General features: G+C 49.7%; 1 protein-coding gene across 1 annotated transcript in view; it reads right to left on the bottom strand.

The window, feature by feature from the left end:
* Positions 1-22,070, bottom strand: part of LOC132210852 (utrophin-like) — a 245,844-nt gene that overhangs the window by 187,396 nt on the left and 36,378 nt on the right. Inside the window, exon 3 of the mRNA XM_059653528.1 lies at positions 20,600-20,712. The gene's annotated coding sequence lies outside the window, so the exon portion shown is untranslated. The remainder of the gene's footprint in view (positions 1-20,599; positions 20,713-22,070) is intronic.

Genomic DNA, 22,070 nt, shown 5'->3' with positions numbered 1-22,070 from the left:
CAGTCACTGCATCCCATTTCAATCAGTCACTGCATCCTATTACCCTCAGTCACTGCATCCCATTTCACTCAGTCACTGCATCCCATTTCCCACAGTCACTGCATCTCCTTTCCCTCAGTCACTGCATCCCATTTCCCACACTCACTGCATCCCATTTCCAACAGTGACTGCATCCCATTGCCAACAGTCACTGCATCCCATTTCACTCAGCCACTGCATCCCATTTCACTCAGCCACTGCATCCCATTTCACTCAGCCACTGCATCCCATTTCACATAGTCACCGCATCCCAGTTCACACAGCCACTGCATCCCATTTCACTCAATGCTTCACTTTACACTCAGTCAGGGCATCCCATTTCCATCTGTCACTGCGTCCCATTTCCTCAGTCACTGCATCTCCTTTCCACAGTCACGGCAATCCAATTTCACTCAGTCACTGCATCCCATTGCCCGCCGTCACTGCATCCCATTGTCCTCATTCACTGCATCTGATTCCCCTCAGTCACTGCATCCATTTTCACAAAGTCACTGCATCCCATTACCCTCAGTCACTGCATCCCATTTCACTCAGTCACTGCATCCCATTCCCCTCAGTCACTGCATCCCATTCCCCTCAGTCACTGCATCCCATTCCCCTCAGTCACTGCATCCCATTCCCCTCAGTCACTGCATCCCATTCCCCTCAGTCACTGCATCCCATTCCCCTCAGTCACTGCATCCCATTCCCCTCAGTTACTGCATCCCATTCCCCTCAGTCACTGCATCCCATTCCCCTCAGTCACTGCATCCCATTCCCCTCAGTCACTGCATCCCATTCCCCTCAGTCACTGCATCCCATTCCCCTCAGTCACTGCATCCCATTACCCTCAGTCACTGCATCCCATTACCCTCAGTCACTGCATCCCATTACCCTCAGACACTGCATCTGATTTCCATCAGTCACTGCATCCCATTTCCCTCAGTCATTGCATCCAATTTCCCACATTCACTGCATCTCCTATCCCTCATTCACTGCATCCCATTAACCACAGTCACTGCATCGCGTTGCCCTCAGTCACTGCATCACATTACCCACAGTCAGAGCATCCCATTTCCCACATTCACTGCATCTCCTTTCCCTCAGTCAATGCGTCACATTCCACTGAGTCACTGCATCCCATTACCGTGAGTCACAGTATGCCATTTCCCACAGTCACTGCATCTCCTTTCCCTCAGTCACTGCATCCCATTTCCATCAGTCACTGAATCCCATTTCCCTCATTCACTGCATCCCATTTCCATCAGTCACTGCAACCCATTTATCTCAGTCACTGAATCCCATTTATCTCAGTCACTGAATCCCATTTCCCTCATTCACTGCATCCCATTTCCATCAGTCACTGCATCCCATTTATCTCAGTCACTGCATCTCATTCCCCACAGTCGCTGCACCCCATTCCCCACAGTCGCTGCACCCCATTCCCCACAGTCGCTGCACCCCATTCCCCACAGACACGGCATCCCATTCACTTTAGTCGCAGCATCCCATTTAAAACAGACAATGCATCTCCTTTCCCTCAGTCACTGCATCCCTATTCACACAGCCACTGCATCCCATTTCACACAGCCACTGCATCCCATTTCACACAGCCACTGCATCCCATTTCACTCAATGGTTCACCTTACACTCAGTCAGGGCATCCCATTTCCATCCGGCACGGCAATCCCATTTCACTCAGTCACTGCATCCCATTTCCCAGTCACTGCATCCCATTTCCCTCAGTCACTGCGTCCCATTCCCCATAGTCACTGCGTCCCATTCCCCATAGTCACTGCATCCCATTTCCCAGTCACTGCATCCCATTGTCCTCAGTCACTGCAGCCGATTCCCCTCAGTCACTGCATCCCATTTCACTCAGTCACTGCATCACATTACCCTCAGTCACTGCATCACATTACCCTCAGTCACTGCATCCCATTACCTTCAGTCGCAGGATCCCATTTCACACAGACACTGCATCCCATTTCCGTCAGTCACTGCATCCCATTCCCCTCAGTCACTGCACCCCAAGCCCCCTCGGGCACTGCATCCCTATTAACTCAGGTCACTCCTTCCCAGAGCCTCAGTCACTGCATCCCATGTCCCACAGTAACTGCATCACATTTCCATCTGGCACTGCAGCGCATGTCACTCTGTCAGTGCATCCCATTTCCGTAAGTCACTGCATCCCATTTCCCACAGTCACTGCATCTCCTTTCCCCAAGTCACGGCGTCTCATTTCCATCAGTCACTGCTTCCCATTTCACTCAGTCACTGCATCCCATTTCCCTTAGTCACGGCATTCCATTTCCCTCAGTCACTGCATCCCATTTCACTCAGTCACTGCATCCCATTTCACTCAGTCACTGCATCCCATTTCACAGAGTCACTGCATCTCCTTTCCATCAGTCACTGTGTCCCATTTCACTCAGTCACTGCATCCCATTTCCCATAGTCACTGCATCTCATTTCCCAGTCACTGCATCCCATTACCCTCAGTCACGGCATCCCATTACCTTCAGTCGCAGGATCCCATTTCCAACAGACACTGCATTCCATTTCCGTCAGTCACTGCATCCCATTTCCCTCAGTCACTGCATACCATTTCCATCAGTCACTGCATCCCAGTTCACTCAGTCAGTGCATCCCATTTCCCTCAGTCACTGCATCCCATTTCCTCAGTCACTGCATCCCATTTCCTCAGTCACTGCATCCCATTTCCTCAGTCACTGCATCTCCTTTCCACAGTCATGGCAATCCCATTTCACTCAGTCACTGCATCCCATTTGACTCAGTCACTGCATCCCATTTCACTCAGTCACTGCATCTCCTTTCCATCAGTCACTGCATCCCATTTCACTTAGTCACTGCGTCCCATTTCCATCAATCACTGCATCCCATTTCCCAGTCACTGCATCCCATTTCCCTCAGTCACAGCATCCCATTCTCCTCAGTCACTGCATCGCATTTCACTCAGCCGATGCATCCCATGTCCCTCAGTCACTGCATCCCATGTCCCTCAGTCACTGCATCCCATGTCCCTCAGTCACTGCATCCCATGTCCCTCAGTCACTGCATCCCATGTCCCTCAGTCACTGCATCCCATGTCCCTCAGTCACTGCATCCCATGTCCCTCAGTCACTGCATCCCATGTCCCTCAGTCACTGCATCCCATTTCCCTCAGTCACTGCATCCCATTTCCCTCAGTCACTGCATCCCATTTCCCTCAGTCACCGCATCCCATTTCACGCAGTCACTGCATCCCATGTCCCTCAGTCACTGCATCCCACGTCCCTCATTCACTGCATCCCACGTCCCTCAGTCACTGCATCCCATGTCCCTCAGTCACTGCATCCCATTGCCATCAGTCACTGCATCTCATTTCACTCAGTCAAAGCATCCCATTTCCCTCATTCACTGCATCCCATTTCCCTCAGTTACTGCATTCCATTTCACTCAGTCAATGTATCTCATTTCACTGAGTCACTGCATCCCATTTCCATCAGTCACTGCATCCCATTTCACTCAGTCACTGCACCCCAAGCCCGCTCGGGCACTGCATCCCCATTAACTCAGTCACTCGTTCCCAGTACCACAGTCACTGCATCCCATGTCCCACAGTAACGGCATCACATTTCCATCAGGCACTGCAGCGCATGTCACTCTGTCACTGCATCCAATTTCCATCAGTCACTGCATCTCATTTCACTAATTCACTGCATCCCATTTCCCTCAGTCACTGCATCCCATGTCCGTGTGTCACAGGATCCGATGTCCCTCAGTCACTGTATCCCACTTCCCTCAGTCACTGCAACCCAAGCCCGCTCGGGCACTGATTCCCTATTAACTCAGTCACTGCATCCCATGTCCCTCAGTCACTGCATCCCATGTCCCTCAGTCACTGCATCCCATGTCCCTCAGTCACTGCATCCCATGTCCCTCAGTCACTGCATCCCATGTCCCTCAGTCACTGCATCCCATGTCCCTCAGTCACTGCATCCCATGTCCCTCAGTCAGTGCATCCCATGTCCCTCAGTCAGTGCATCCCATGTCCCTCAGTCAGTGCATCCCATGTCCCTCAGTCAGTGCATCCCATGTCCCTCAGTCAGTGCATCCCATGTCCCTCAGTCAGTGCATCCCATGTCCCTCAGTCACTGCATCTCATTTCACTCAGTCACTGCATCCCATTCCACTCAGCCACTGCATCACAGTGACTGAATCACAGTTCACTCAGTCACTGCATCCCATTGTCCTCAGTCACTGCATCCCATTTCCATCAGTCACTGCATCCCATTTCCCACAGTCACTGCATCGCCGTTCCTCAATCACTGCATGCCATTTCACTCAGTCTCTGCAGCCCATTTCACCTCAGTCACTGCATCCCATTACCATCAGCCACTACATCCCATTACCCTCAGTCACTGCATCCCATTACCCTCAGTCACTGCATCCCAGTACGCTCAGTCATAGCATCCCATTTCCCTCAGACACTGCATCCCATTTCCCTCAGACACTGCATCTGATTTCCATCAGTCATTGCATCCAATTTCCCACATTCACTGCATCTCCTATCCCTCATTCACTGCATGCCATTCACCACAGTCACTGCATCGCGTTGCCCTCAGTCACTGCATCACATTACCCTCAGTCAGAGCATCCCATTTCCCACATTCACTGCATCTCCTTTCCCTCAGTCAATGCGTCACATTCCACTGAGTCACTGCATCCCATTCCACAGTGTCACAGCATCCCATTTCACTCAGTGACTGCAACCCATTTCCCTCATTCACTGCATCCCATTTCCATTAGTCACTGCATCCCATTTATCTCAGTCACTGCATACCATTACCTTCAGTCGCAGGATCCAATTTCCAACAGGCACTGCATCCCATTTCCGTCAGTCACTGCATTCCATTTCCCTCAGTCACTGCATCCCATTTCCCTCAGTCACTGCATCCCATTTCCTCAGTCTCGGCATCTCCTTTCCACAGTCACGGCAATCCCATTTCACTCAGTCACTGCACCCCATTTCACTCAGTCACTGCATCCCATTTCACAGAGTCACTGCATCTCCTTTCCATCAGTCACTGCGTCCCATTTCACTTAGTCACTGCGTCCCATTTCCATCAATCACTGCATCCCATTTCCCAGTCACTGCATCCCATTTCCCTCAGTCACTGCATCCCACGTCCCTCATTCACTGCATCCCACGTCCCTCAGTCACTGCATCCCATTTCACCTAGTCACTGCATCCCATTTCCCTCAGTCACTGCATCCCATGTCCCTCAGTCACTGCATCCCATGTCCATCAGTCACTGCATCCCATGTCCATCAGTCACTGCATCCCATGTCCATCAGGCACTGCATCCCACTTCACTCAGGCACTGCATCCCACTTCACTCAGGCACTGCATCCCACTTCACTCAGGCACTGCATCCCACTTCACTCAGGCACTGCATCCCACTTCACTCAGGCACTGCATCCCATTTCACTCAGTCACTGCATCCCATTAACTTCAGTCACTTCATACCATTTCCCTCAGTTACTGCATTCCATTTCACTCAGTCAATGTATCTCTTTTCACTCAGTCACTGCATCCCATTTCCATCAGTCACTGCACCCCAAGCCCCCTTGGGCACTGCATCCCTATTAACTCAGTCACTCCTTCCCAGTACCTCAGACACTGCATCCCATGTCCCACAGTAACTGCATCACATTTCCATCTGGCACTGCAGCGCATGTCACTCTGTCAGTGCATCCAATTTCCATCAGTCACTGCATCTCATTTCACTCATTAACTGCATCCCATCTCACTCAGACACTGCATCCCATTTCACTCAGACACTGCATCCCATCTCACTCAGTCACTTCATCCCATTTCCTTCAGTCACTGCATCCCATTTCCGTAAGTCACTGCATCCCATTTCCCACAGTCACTGCATCTCCTTTCCCCAAGTCACGGCGTCCAATTTCCATCAGTCACTGCTTCCCATTTCACTCAGTCACTGCATCCCATTTCCCTCAGTCACGGCGTTCCATTTCCCTCAGTCGCTGGATCCCATTTCTCTCAGTCACTGCATCCCGTTTCTCACTGATGCTGCATTCAATTTCCGTCAGACACTGTATCCCATTTCCATCAGTCACTGCATCCCATTTCCATCAGTCACTGCATCCCATTTCACAGAGTCACTGCATCTCCTTTCCATCAGTCACTGCGTCCCATTTCACTCAGTCACTGCGTCCCATTTCCCATCGTCACTGCATCCCATTTCACTCAGTCACTGCATCCCATTTCACTCAGTCACTGCATCTCATTACCCTCAGTCACGGCATCCCATTACCTTCAGTCGCAGCATCCCATTTCCAACAGACACTGCATTCCATTTCCGTCAGTCACTGCATCCCATTTCCCTCAGTCACTGCATACCATTTCCATCAGTCACTGCATCCCAGTTCACTCAGTCAGTGCATCCCATTTCCCTCAGTCACTGCATCCCATTTCCTCAGTCACTGCATCCCATTTCCTCAGTCACTGCATCCCATTTCCTCAGTCACTGCATCTCCTTTCCACAGTCATGGCAATCCCATTTCACTCAGTCACTGCATCCCATTTGACTCAGTCACTGCATCCCATTTCACTCAGTCACTGCATCTCCTTTCCATCAGTCACTGCATCCCATTTCACTTAGTCACTGCGTCCCATTTCCATCAATCACTGCATCCCATTTCCCAGTCACTGCATCCCATTTCCCTCAGTCACAGCATCCCATTCTCCTCAGTCACTGCATCGCATTTCACTCAGCCGATGCATCCCATGTCCCTCAGCCGATGCATCCCATGTCCCTCAGTCACTGCATCCCATGTCCCTCAGTCACTGCATCCCATGTCCCTCAGTCACTGCATCCCATGTCCCTCAGTCACTGCATCCCATGTCCCTCAGTCACTGCATCCCATGTCCCTCAGTCACTGCATCCCATGTCCCTCAGTCACTGCATCCCATGTCCCTCAGTCACTGCATCCCATTTCCCTCAGTCACTGCATCCCATTTCCCTCAGTCACCGCATCCCATTTCACGCAGTCACCGCATCCCATGTCCCTCAGTCACTGCATCCCACGTCCCTCATTCACTGCATCCCACGTCCCTCAGTCACTGCATCCCATGTCCCTCAGTCACTGCATCCCATTGCCATCAGTCACTGCATCTCATTTCACTCAGTCAAAGCATCCCATTTCCCTCATTCACTGCATCCCATTTCCCTCAGTTACTGCATTCCATTTCACTCAGTCAATGTATCTCATTTCACTGAGTCACTGCATCCCATTTCCATCAGTCACTGCATCCCATTTCACTCAGTCACTGCACCCCAAGCCCGCTCGGGCACTGCATCCCCATTAACTCAGTCACTCGTTCCCAGTACCACAGTCACTGCATCCCATGTCCCACAGTAACGGCATCACATTTCCATCAGGCACTGCAGCGCATGTCACTCTGTCACTGCATCCAATTTCCATCAGTCACTGCATCTCATTTCACTAATTCACTGCATCCCATTTCCCTCAGTCACTGCATCCCATGTCCGTGTGTCACAGGATCCGATGTCCCTCAGTCACTGTATCCCACTTCCCTCAGTCACTGCAACCCAAGCCCGCTCGGGCACTGATTCCCTATTAACTCAGTCACTGCATCCCATGTCCCTCAGTCACTGCATCCCATGTCCCTCAGTCACTGCATCCCATGTCCCTCAGTCACTGCATCCCATGTCCCTCAGTCACTGCATCCCATGTCCCTCAGTCACTGCATCCCATGTCCCTCAGTCACTGCATCCCATGTCCCTCAGTCACTGCATCCCATGTCCCTCAGTCACTGCATCCCATGTCCCTCAGTCACTGCATCCCATGTCCCTCAGTCACTGCATCCCATGTCCCTCAGTCAGTGCATCCCATGTCCCTCAGTCAGTGCATCCCATGTCCCTCAGTCAGTGCATCCCATGTCCCTCAGTCAGTGCATCCCATGTCCCTCAGTCAGTGCATCCCATGTCCCTCAGTCACTGCATCTCATTTCACTCAGTCACTGCATCCCATTCCACTCAGCCACTGCATCACAGTGACTGAATCACAGTTCACTCAGTCACTGCATCCCATTGTCCTCAGTCACTGCATCCCATTTCCATCAGTCACTGCATCCCATTTCCCACAGTCACTGCATCGCCGTTCCTCAATCACTGCATGCCATTTCACTCAGTCTCTGCAGCCCATTTCACCTCAGTCACTGCATCCCATTACCATCAGCCACTACATCCCATTACCCTCAGTCACTGCATCCCATTACCCTCAGTCACTGCATCCCAGTACGCTCAGTCATAGCATCCCATTTCCCTCAGACACTGCATCCCATTTCCCTCAGACACTGCATCTGATTTCCATCAGTCATTGCATCCAATTTCCCACATTCACTGCATCTCCTATCCCTCATTCACTGCATGCCATTCACCACAGTCACTGCATCGCGTTGCCCTCAGTCACTGCATCACATTACCCTCAGTCAGAGCATCCCATTTCCCACATTCACTGCATCTCCTTTCCCTCAGTCAATGCGTCACATTCCACTGAGTCACTGCATCCCATTCCACAGTGTCACAGCATCCCATTTCACTCAGTGACTGCAACCCATTTCCCTCATTCACTGCATCCCATTTCCATTAGTCACTGCATCCCATTTATCTCAGTCACTGCATACCATTACCTTCAGTCGCAGGATCCAATTTCCAACAGGCACTGCATCCCATTTCCGTCAGTCACTGCATTCCATTTCCCTCAGTCACTGCATCCCATTTCCCTCAGTCACTGCATCCCATTTCCTCAGTCTCGGCATCTCCTTTCCACAGTCACGGCAATCCCATTTCACTCAGTCACTGCACCCCATTTCACTCAGTCACTGCATCCCATTTCACAGAGTCACTGCATCTCCTTTCCATCAGTCACTGCGTCCCATTTCACTTAGTCACTGCGTCCCATTTCCATCAATCACTGCATCCCATTTCCCAGTCACTGCATCCCATTTCCCTCAGTCACTGCATCCCACGTCCCTCATTCACTGCATCCCACGTCCCTCAGTCACTGCATCCCATTTCACCTAGTCACTGCATCCCATTTCCCTCAGTCACTGCATCCCATGTCCCTCAGTCACTGCATCCCATGTCCATCAGTCACTGCATCCCATTGCCATCAGTCACTGCATCCCACTTCACTCAGGCACTGCATCCCACTTCACTCAGGCACTGCATCCCACTTCACTCAGGCACTGCATCCCACTTCACTCAGGCACTGCATCCCATTTCACTCAGTCACTGCATCCCATTAACTTCAGTCACTTCATACCATTTCCCTCAGTTACTGCATTCCATTTCACTCAGTCAATGTATCTCTTTTCACTCAGTCACTGCATCCCATTTCCATCAGTCACTGCACCCCAAGCCCCCTTGGGCACTGCATCCCTATTAACTCAGTCACTCCTTCCCAGTACCTCAGACACTGCATCCCATGTCCCACAGTAACTGCATCACATTTCCATCTGGCACTGCAGCGCATGTCACTCTGTCAGTGCATCCAATTTCCATCAGTCACTGCATCTCATTTCACTCATTAACTGCATCCCATCTCACTCAGACACTGCATCCCATTTCACTCAGACACTGCATCCCATCTCACTCAGTCACTTCATCCCATTTCCTTCAGTCACTGCATCCCATTTCCGTAAGTCACTGCATCCCATTTCCCACAGTCACTGCATCTCCTTTCCCCAAGTCACGGCGTCCAATTTCCATCAGTCACTGCTTCCCATTTCACTCAGTCACTGCATCCCATTTCCCTCAGTCACGGCGTTCCATTTCCCTCAGTCGCTGGATCCCATTTCTCTCAGTCACTGCATCCCGTTTCTCACTGATGCTGCATTCAATTTCCGTCAGACACTGTATCCCATTTCCATCAGTCACTGCATCCCATTTCCATCAGTCACTGCATCCCATTTCACAGAGTCACTGCATCTCCTTTCCATCAGTCACTGCGTCCCATTTCACTCAGTCACTGCGTCCCATTTCCCATCGTCACTGCATCCCATTTCCCAGTCACTGCATCCCATTTCACTCAGTCACTGCATCCCATTTCACTCAGTCACTGCATCCCATTACCCTCAGTCACGGCATCCCATTACCTTCAGTCGCAGCATCCCATTTCCAACAGACACTGCATTCCATTTCCGTCAGTCAGTGCATCACATTTCCCTCAGTCACTGCATACCATTTCCATCAGTCACTGGATCCCAGTTCACTCAGTCTCGGCATCTCATTTCCCTCAGTCACTGCATCCCATTTCCCTCAGTCGCTGCATCCCATTTCCTCAGTCACTGCATCCCATTTCCTCAGTCACTGCATCTCCTTTCCACAGTCACGGCAATCCCATTTTACTCAGTCACTGCATCCCATTTCACTCAGTCACTGCATGCCATTTCACAGAGTCACTGCATCTCCTTTCCATCAATCACTGCGTCCCATTTCACGGAGTCACTGCGTCCCATTTCCATCAATCACTACATCCCATTTCCCAGTCACTGCATCCCATTTCTCTCAGTCGCTGCATCCCATTCTCCTCAGTCACTGCATCCCATTCTCCTCAGTCACTGCATCCCATTTCACTCAGTCACTGCATCACTTTTCACTCAGTCACTGCATCACTTTTCACTCAGTCACTGCATCACTTTTCACTCAGTCACTGCATCACTTTTCACTCAGTCACTGCATCACTTTTCACTCAGTCACTGCATCTCATTTCCGTCAGTTACTCCATCATATTTCCATCAAACAAGGCATCTCATTTCACTCAGTCACTGCATCGCATTTCACTCAGTCAGTGCTTCCCATTTCACTTAGTCACTGCATGTCATTTCACTCAGTGACTGCATCCCATTTCCCTCAGTCACTGCGTCCCATTTCACTCAGTGATGCGTCCCATTTCACTCAGTGACTGCAACACATTTCACTCAGTGGCTGCATCACATGTCACTCAGTCACTGCATCACATTTCACTCAGTCACTGCATCACATTTCACTCAGTCACTGCATCTCGTTCACCATAGTCACTGCATTCCATTTCCCTCGGTCACTGTTTCCCGTATCTCACAGGCGCTGCATTCAATTTCCCACACTCACTGCATCCCATTTCCCATAGTCACAGCATCTCAATTCCCGCAGTCTCTGCATCGCATTTCACTCAGTCAATGCTTCCCATTTCCCTCAGTCACTGCATCCCATTTCACTCAGTCACTGCATCCCATTTCACTCAGTCACTGCATCCCATTTCACTCAGTCACTGCATCCCATTTCCCTCACTCATTGCACCCCAAGTCCGCTCGGCCACTGCATCCCCATGAACTCAGTCACTCCTTCCCAGTACCTCAGTCACTGCATCCCATTTCACGCAGTCACTGCATCCCATTTCCCTCAGTCACTGCATCTCCTTCACCACAGTCACTGCATCCCATTTCACTCAGTCACTGAATCCCATTTCCCTCATTCACTGCATCCCATTTCCATCAGTCACAGCATCCCATTTATCTCAGTCACTGAATCTCATTTTCCTCAGTCACTGCATCCCATTCCCCACAGTCACTGAATCCCATTTCCCTCATTCACTGCATCCCATTTCCATCAGTCACTGCATCCCCTTTATCTCAGTCACTGCATCTCATTCCCCACAGTCGCTGCACCCCATTCCCCACAGTCACTGCATCCCATTCCCCACAGACACGGCATCCCATTCACTTGAGTCGCAGCATCCCATTTCAAACAGACACTGCATCTCCTTTCCCTCAGTCACTGCATCCCTATTCACACAGCCACAGCATCCCAGTTCACACAGCCACTGCATCCCATTTCACTCAATGCTTCACCTCACACTCAGTCAGGGCATCCCATTTCCATCCGTCACGGCAATCCCATTTCACTCAGTCACTGCGTCCCATTTCACTCAGTCACTGCATCCCATTTCCCTCAGTCACTGCATCCCATTTCACTCAGTCACTGCGTCCCATTTCCCATAGTCACTGCATCCCATTTCCTAGTCACTGCATCCCATTTCCCAGTCACTGCATCCCATTTCCCAGTCACTGCATCCCATTTCCCAGTCACTGCATCCCATTTCCCTCAGTCACTGCGTCCCATTCCCCATAGTCACTGCATCCCATTTCCCAGTCACTGCATCCCATTGTCCTCATTCACTGCAGCCGATTCCCCTCAGTCACTGCATCCCATTTCACTCAGTCACTGCATCCCATTACCTTCAGTCGCAGGATCCCATTTCCCTCAGTCACTGCATCCCATTTCCCTCAGTCACTGCATCCCATTTCCCTCAGTCACTGCATCCCATTTCCCTCAGTCACTGCATCTCCTTTCCACAGTCACGGCAATCCCATTTCACTCAGTCACTGCATCTCCTTTCCATCAGTCACTGCGTCCCATTTCACTTAGTCACTGCGTCACATTTCCATCAATCACTGCATCCTATTTCCCAGTCACTGCATCCCATTCCCATCAGTCACTGCATCCCATTTCCCTCAGTCACTGCATCCCATTTCACTCAGTCACTGCATGCCATTTCCCATAGTCACTGCATCTCCTTTCCTCAGTCACAGTATCCCATTTCACTCAGTCACTGCATCCCATTCCCCTCAGTCACTGCATCCCATTACCCTAGTCACAGTATACCATTTCCCACAGTCACTTCATCTCCTTTCCCTCAGTCACTGCGTCCCATTTCCATCAGTCAATGCGCCCCATTCATCTCAGTCACTGCATCCCATTTCAGTCAGTCACTGCATCACTTTTCACTCAGTCACTGCATCTCATTCCCGTCAGTTACTCCATCATATTTCCATCAAACAAGGCATCTCATTTCACTCAGTCACTGCATCGCATTTCACTCAGTCAGTGCTTCCCATTTCACTTAGTCACTGCATCCCATTTCACTCAGTGACTGCATCCCATTTCCCTCAGTCACTGCATCCCATTTCACTCAGTCACTGCATCACATTTCACTCAGTCACTGCATCACATTTCACTCAGTCACTGCATCACATTTCACTCAGTCACTGCATCACATTTCACTCAGTCACTGCATCACATTTCACTCAGTCACTGCATCACATTTCACTCAGTCACTGCATCACATTTCACACAGTCACTGCATCACATTTCCCTCGGTCACTGTTTCCTGTATCTCACAGGCGCTGCATTCAATTTCCCACACTCACTGCATCCCATTTCCCATAGGCACAGCATCTCCTTTCCCTCAGTCTCTGCATCGCATTTCACTCAGTCAATGCTTCCCATTTCCCTCAGTCACTGCATCTCATTTCACTCAGTCACTGCATCACATTTCACTCAGTCACTGCATCCCATTTCACTCAGGCACTGCATCCCATTTCACTCAGGCACTGTATCCCATTTCCCTCACTCACTGCACCCCAAGTCCGCTCGGGCACTGCATCCCCATGAACTCAGTCACTCCTTCCCAGGACCTCAGTCACTGCATCCCATTTCCCTCAGTCACTGCATCTCCTTCACCACAGTCACTGCATCCCATTCCCCACAGTCACTGCATCCCATTTCCCTCATTCACTGCATCCCATTTCCATCAGTCACTGCATCCCATTTATCTCAGTCACTGCATCTCATTCCCCAAAGTCGCTGCACCCCATTCCCCACAGTCACTGCATCCCATTCCCCACAGACACGGCATCCCATTCACTTGAGTCGCAGCATCCCATTTCAAACAGACACTGCATCTCCTTTCCCTCAGTCACTGCATCCCTATTCACACAGCCACTGCATCCCAGTTCACACAGCCACTGCATCCCATTTCACACAGCCACTGCATCCCATTTCACACAGCCACTGCATCCCATTTCACACAGCCACTGCATCCCATTTCACACAGCCACTGCATCCCATTTCACACAGCCACTGCATCCCATTTCACTCCATGCTTCACCTTACACTCAGTCAGGGCATCCCATTTCCATCCGTCACGGCAATCCCATTTCACTCAGTCACTGCATCCCATTTCACTCAGTCACTGCATCCCATTTCACAGAGTCACTGCATCACATTACCCTCAGTCTCTGCATCCCATTTCCCTCAGTCACTGCATCTCCTTTCCACAGTCACGGCAATCCCATTTCACTCAGTCACTGCATCCCATTTCACTCAGTCACTGCATCCCATTTCACTCAGTCACTGCATCTCCTTTCCATCAGTCACTGCGTCCCATTTCACTTCGTCACTGCGTCCCATTTCCATCAATCACTGCATCCCATTTCCCAGTCACTGCATCCCATTACCATCAGTCACTACATCCCATTACCCTCAGTCACTGCATCACAGTATGCTCAGTCACAGCATCCCATTTCCCTCAGACACTGCATCACATTCCCATCAGTCACTGCATCCCATTTCCATCAGTCACTGCATCCCATTTCACTCAGTCACTGCATGCCATTTCCCATAGTCACTGCATCTCCTTTCCTCAGTCACAGTATCCCATTTCACTCAGTCACTGCATCCTATTCCCCTCAGTCACTGCATCCCATTACCCTGAGTCACAGTATGCCATTTCCCACAGTCACTGCATCTCCTTTCCCTCAGTCACTGCATCCCATTTCCCATAGTCACTGCATCCCATTTCCAACAGTCACTGCATCCCATTTCCAACAGTCACTGCATCCCATTTCCAAGAGTCAGTGCATCCCATTTCACTCAGCCACTGCATCCCATTTCCCTCAGTCACTGCATCCCACATCACTCAATCACTGCAGGACATTTCACTCATTGACTGCATCCTATTTCACTCTGACACTGCGTCCCGTTTCCCTCAGTCACTGCATCCCATTACCGTCCGTCACTCCATCCAATTACTGTCAGTCACCGCATCCCATTTCCCACAGTCACTGTATCCCATTTCCACCAATTACTGCATCCCATTTCACTCAGCCACTGCATCCCATTTCATTCAGCCACTGCATCCCATTTCACTCAGCCACTGCACCCCATTTCACTTGGCCACCGCATCCTAGATCACACAGTGACTGCATTACAGTTCGCACAGACACTGCAGCCCATTTCACACAGTCACTGCATCCCATTTCACACAGTCACTGCATCCCATTACCCTCAGTCAGAGCATCCATTTCCCTCAGTCACTGCAGCCCATGTCACTCAGTCACTGCATCTCCGTTCCCTCAGTCACAGCATCCCATTTCCATGAGTCACTGCATCGCATTCCCCTCAGTCACTACATCGCATTCCCCTCAGTCACTGCATCCCATTTCCATCAGTCATGCATCCCATTTAGCTCAGTCACTGCATCCCATTTCACTCAGTTACTGCATCCCAGGTCACTCAGTCACTGCGTCCCATTTCAGACAGTCACTGCATCTCCTTTCCTCAGTCACTGCATCCCATTTCACCAAGTCACTGCTGCCCATTTCACTCAGTCACTGCGGCCCATTTAACAGTCACTGCATCCCATTTCCACAGTCACTGCATCCCATTTCCCAGTCACTGCATCCCATTACCATCAGTCACTACATCCCATTACCCTCAGTCACTGCATCACAGTACGCTCAGTCACTGCATCACAGTACGCTCAGTCACAGCATCCCATTTCCCTCAGACACTGCATCACATTCCCATCAGTCACTGCATCCCATTTCCATCAGTCACCGCATCCCATTTCACTCAGTCACTGCATGCCATTTCCCATAGTCACTGCATCTCCTTTCCTCAGTCACAGTATCCCATTTCACTCAGTCACTGCATCCTATTCCCCTCAGTCACTGCATCCCATTACCCTGAGTCACAGTATGCCATTTCCCACAGTCACTGCATCTCCTTTCCCTCAGTCACTGCATCCCATTTCCAACAGTGACTGCATCCCATTGCCAACAGTCACTGCAATCCATTTCCAACAGTCACTGCATCCCATTTCCAAGAGTCAGTGCATCCCATTTCACTCAGCCACTGCATCCCATTTCCCTCAGTCACTGCATCCCACTTCACTCAATCACTGCAGGACATTTCACTCATTGACTGCATCCTATTTCACTCTGACACTGCGTCCCGTTTCCCTCAGTCACTGCATCCCATTACCGTCCGTCACTCCATCCAATTACTGTCAGTCACCGCATCCCATTTCCCACAGTCACTGCATCCCATTTCCACCAATTACTGCATCCCATTTCACTCAGCCACTGCATCCCATTTCACTCAGCCACTGCACCCCATTTCACTTGGCCACCGCATCCTAGATCACACAGTGACTGCATTACAGTTCGCACAGACACTGCAGCCCATTTCACACAGTCACTGCATCCCATTACCCTCAGTCAGAGCATCCATTTCCCTCAGTCACTGCAGCCCATTTCACTCAGTCACTGCATCTCCGTTCCCTCAGTCACAGCATCCCATTTCCATGAGTCACTGCATCGCATTCCCCTCAGTCACTACATCGCATTCCCCTCAGTCACTGCATCCCATTTCCATCAGTCATGCATCCCATTTAGCTCAGTCACTGCATCCCATTTCACTCAGTTACTGCATCCCAGGTCACTCAGTCACTGCATCCCAGGTCACTCAGTCACTGCATCCCAGGTCACTCAGTCACTGCATCCCAGGTCACTCAGTCACTGCGTCCCATTTCAGACAGTCACTGCATCTCCTTTCCTCAGTCACTGCATCCCATTTCACCAAGTCACTGCTGCCCATTTCACTCAGTCACTGCGGCCCATTTAACAGTCACTGCATCCCATTTCCACAGTCACTGCATCCCATTCCCCTCAGACACAGCATGCTATTTCCCACAGTCACCGCATCGCCTTTCCTCCGTTACTGCATCCCATTGCACTCATTCACTGCATCCCATTGCACTCAGTCACTGCATCCCATTTCACTCAGTCACTGCAACCCATTTCGCACAGTCACTGCAGCCCACTTCACGCAGTCACTGCATCCCATTTAAGAGTCACTGCATCCCAAAACCGTCAGTCACAGCATGCCATTTCTCTCAGTCACAGCATGCCATTTCCCACAGTCACTGCATCTCCTTTCCCTCAGTCACTGCATCCCATTAACCTCAGTCACTGCATCCCATTAACCTCAGTCACTGCATCCCATTTCACTCAGTCACTGCATTCCATCTCCCACAGTCACTGCATCCCATTTCCACCAATTACTGCATCCCATTTCACTCAGCCACTGCATCCCATTTCACTCAGCCACTGCACCCCATTTCACTTGGCCACCGCATCCTAGATCACACAGTGACTGCATTACAGTTCGCACAGACACTGCAGCCCATTTCACACAGTCACTGCATCCCATTACCCTCAGTCAGAGCATCCATTTCCCTCAGTCACTGCAGCCCATTTCACTCAGTCACTGCATCTCCGTTCCCTCAGTCACAGCATCCCATTTCCATGAGTCACTGCATCGCATTCCCCTCAGTCACTACATCGCATTCCCCTCAGTCACTGCATCCCATTTCCATCAGTCATGCATCCCATTTAGCTCAGTCACTGCATCCCATTTCACTCAGTTACTGCATCCCAGGTCACTCAGTCACTGCATCCCAGGTCACTCAATCACTGCATCCCAGGTCACTCAGTCACTGCATCCCATTTCAGACAGTCACTGCATCTCCTTTCCTCAGTCACTGCATCCCATTTCACCAAGTCACTGCTGCCCATTTCACTCAGTCACTGCGGCCCATTTAACAGTCACTGCATCCCATTTCCACAGTCACTGCATCCCATTCCCCTCAGACACAGCATGCTATTTCCCACAGTCACCGCATCGCCTTTCCTCCGTTACTGCATCCCATTGCACTCATTCACTGCATCCCATTGCACTCAGTCACTGCATCCCATTTCACTCAGTCACTGCAACCCATTTCGCACAGTCACTGCAACCCACTTCACGCAGTCACTGCATCCCATTTAAGAGTCACTGCATCCCAAAACCGTCAGTCACAGCATGCCATTTCTCTCAGTCACAGCATGCCATTTCCCACAGTCACTGCATCTCCTTTCCCTCAGTCACTGCATCCCATTAACCTCAGTCACTGCATCCCATTAACCTCAGTCACTGCATCCCATTAACCTCAGTCACTGCATTCCATCTCCCACCGTCACTGCATCCCATTCGCCACAGTCACCGCATCCCATTTCCCAAATACACAGAATCACCTTTCCCTCAGTCACTGCCTCCCATTACCCTCAGTCACAGCATCCCATTTCACTCAGTCATAGCATCCCATTTCACTCAGTCATAGCATCCCATCTCCATCAGTCACTGCATCCCAGTTCACACATTCACTGCAGCCCATTTCACTCAGTCACTGCATCCCATTTCACTCAGACACTGCAACCCATTTCCCACAGTCACTGGATCCCATTTCCCTCAGTCACTGCATCCCATTAGACATAGTCACAGCATCCCAGTTTACTCAGTCACTGCAACCCAGTTCAATCAGTCTCGGCATCCCATTCCCCTCAGTCACTGCATCCCATTACCCTCAGACACAGCATGCCATTTCCCACAGTCACTGCATCTCCTTTCCATCAGTCAACGCATCCCATTTCCATCAGTCACTGCATCCCACTTCCATCAGTCACTGCATCCCATTTCCCTCAGTGACTACAACCCATTTCCCGCAGTCACTACAACCCATTTCCCGCAGTCACTGTATCCTATTTCACTCAGTCACTGCATCTAATTACCCTCAGTCACTGCATCCCATTACCCTCAGTCACTGCATCCCAGTTCACACAGTCACTGCATCCAATTTCACTGAGTCACTGCATCCCGTTTCACTGAGTCACTGAATCGCATTTGTTGTTCTCACTTGAATGCAATGGTCATGAATCTCCTCCAATGGCTTGTCATGTATTTCCAATGCAAAATTTTACCAAGTTTTGATTTTCAATTTTGATTACATGTGTCTCCTCTATTCTATAAGATGCTGCAATAAACTCAAATTTGACAAATCATAATTCAACCACCATTACCGACAGAGTTAATTTCATCAAACAGATCCAATTAGAATTGTCACATTCCCAAATCCTGATTCAAGTTTTTCTAATTATGGGCCACGTGGTTAAGAAAAAAGACACTTAGAATCAGAGAGATGTACAGTCGGGAAACAGATCCTTTGGCCCAATTTGTCTATGTTGACCAGATATCCTAAATTAATTTAGTCCCATTTGCCAGCATTTGGCCCATATTCCTCTCAACCCATCCTATTCATATACCCATCCACATGCCTTTTAAACGTACAAGCCTCCACCACTTCCTCTGGCAGCTCACTCCATACATGCACCACAATGAAAAAAATCCGGTCCATTTTAAATCTTCCCTCTCTCATTTTTAACCTATTCCCTCCAGTTTTGGATTCCAGCAACCCGGGGAAAAGATCTTGGCTGTTCGCTCTATCCACATCCCTCGTAATTGTATAAACTTCTATATGGTCAGCCCTGAACTCCAAAGTTCCAAGTAATCGCTGCCTGTTCAAGCCCACGGTATACCTTCAACCTCCGATGCTCATAACATCCTTGTAGATCTTCTCTGAACCCTTTCAAGTTTACAACATACAAGAATACAGCGCAGAACAGGCCCTTCGGCCCTCAATGGTGCGCCGACATCCTTCCTCTCGCAAGGAGACCAAAATCGATTGCGGTATTCCAAAAGCAGCCGAACCAACGTCCTATATGGCTGCTAAGTGATCTCCCAACTCCTATTCTCAATGCACTGACCGATAAAGGCGAGCACACCAAATGTCTCCTCAATATCCTTTTTACCGGTGGCTGTACTTTGATGGAACTACGAAACTGCACTCCAGCGTCTCTTTATTAAGCAACACTCCCCACAACCTTCAGTGTATACGTGCTGCCCTGATTTGCCTTTCCAAAATGTAGCACCTCACATTTGTCTAATTTCAACTCCATCTGCCACTCCTCAGTTTATTGGCCCTTGTCAATGTCCCATTGCATTCTGAGGTGACCTCCTTGGCTGGCTACTACACCTTCAATCATTGGGCAACATACTAACCACACCTATTTTCATATCCAAATCATTGCATCACTTCAACTCCCCCTCCCATTCCCTGGACGACATGTCCATCCTGGGCCTCTTCCAGTGTCACAACCAAACCACCCAGAAACTGGAGGAGCAGCACCTCATATTCCGCCTCGGGAGCTTCCAACTCAATGGCCTCAATATGGACTTTGCCACCCTCAAAATCTCCCCACCCGCCAGCCTCATCCCAAGACTAGTTCCTCCACTCATCCCCGCCTCCATGACCTGTCCGCCTTCTCTCCCACCTATCCACTCCTCCCACCTCACTGACCAACTCCCACCACTGCTTGGAATTATTCTCCTTTTCACACTTCATCAGCTCGATGTTATTTCTAAAATCTATTTTCCAATTTTGGAAAAAGTGAGATAAAGAGAAGTAAAAGAAGTGACATTCTTACCACTCGTGAAATCTCTGAATATTCTTCTGTTGAAAGGCCGCCAAGGAACAACGCAACTCTTTTGTCACAAACGCTGTGAGGGAGACATCTTTTTCGGTTCCACTAACTCCACCCTAAGGAAGACAAACCCACGTAACATATCTAGTGACTTAAAGCATACTCTATTGTTGCCCAAGGTGGAGAGCTGGATGAACACAGCAGGCCAAGCAGCATCAGAGGAGCAAGAAAGCTGATGTTTCGGGACGAGACCCTACTTCAGAAAATTGGCGCTGGAGAATCTGAGATAACAAGGTGTAGAGCTGGATGATACTGTTTGACCTGCTGTGTTCATCCAGCTTTACACCTTCTTCTCTCAGATTCTCCAGCATCTGCAGTTCCTCCTGCCTCTATTGTTGCCCTTTCACTTTACTTAACTAATATGAGCCAGTAGTTTTGTTTAGGCCCGTGTAATCTTACAGTTATTGGCCTGTACAAAATTCTGAATTAATTTTGATCGACTGACGGGAGGAGAGATTAATTTTATAGAAATTTTTGTTTTCTACCAATTTGCAGAGGGCATCGTGGGCGATTGAAGGACAGTGTTATTATCCTCCAGGTCTGCGGACTGCATCATTACCAACTTGCCCATTTGCATATACATACAGTATTCATGATGTACCAATGAAACATAATAAACCAATACTGTGTACTAAAAACAAGGTTCACATATCAATGGAAAGTTAAATATTTATCATAGAGTTTGAAGGATTGAATTCAATGATACAAAGCAAAAACCAGTGAAGATGAGTGCAGTTGGTCAGCACTTTTGCCACTAAGTGGAGGTTGGCAGTTTGAGGCCACCCAAGAATAAGCAAGCTCTGTCTAACTCCAAGGGCAGCACGGTGGCTCAGTGGTTAGCACTGCTGACTCAGAGCGCCAGGGACCAAGGTTCGATCCCACCGTTGCGTGATTTTCTGTGCAGAGTTTGTACATTCTGCCCATGCCTGCATGGGTTCCTGCTGGGTGCTCTGGTTTCCTCCCACTGTCCAAAGATGTGCAGGCTAGTTGTATGGGCCATGCCAAACTTGCCCATTGTGTTTCGGGATGTGTAGATTAGGTGTGTTAGTCATGGGAAATGTAGGGTTACTGAGGAAAGGGTCGGGGAATGAGTCAGGGTGAGATGCTCTTTGGAGGGTGGCTGTGGACTTGTTGGGTCAAAAGGGGCTTGTTTCCACACTGTAGGGATTCTATGATATGGAAGTATCTTTTGAAGTGGGCATTCATGGGTATGCTGTAACAGAGACCTTGTAATACTACACAACAAATATTTGGAACTAGACTGTCAATTCAGACAGAGCATCAAAAAAGGTCATGGAAGTTGTCACCGATATAAAGCAGGATTGATGAAAATCCAGCAGGAAATGGTGTCAAAAGGCACAGTATCTTTTATTCACCTCCAGTTATTTTGTCCAAGGCACTGGATGCTGGCAGG

This window comes from Stegostoma tigrinum, chromosome 21, assembly GCF_030684315.1.
Source record: "Stegostoma tigrinum isolate sSteTig4 chromosome 21, sSteTig4.hap1, whole genome shotgun sequence".
Lineage (NCBI taxonomy): Eukaryota > Metazoa > Chordata > Chondrichthyes > Orectolobiformes > Stegostomatidae > Stegostoma > Stegostoma tigrinum.
This window is presented reverse-complemented; position numbering and strand designations above follow the sequence as displayed.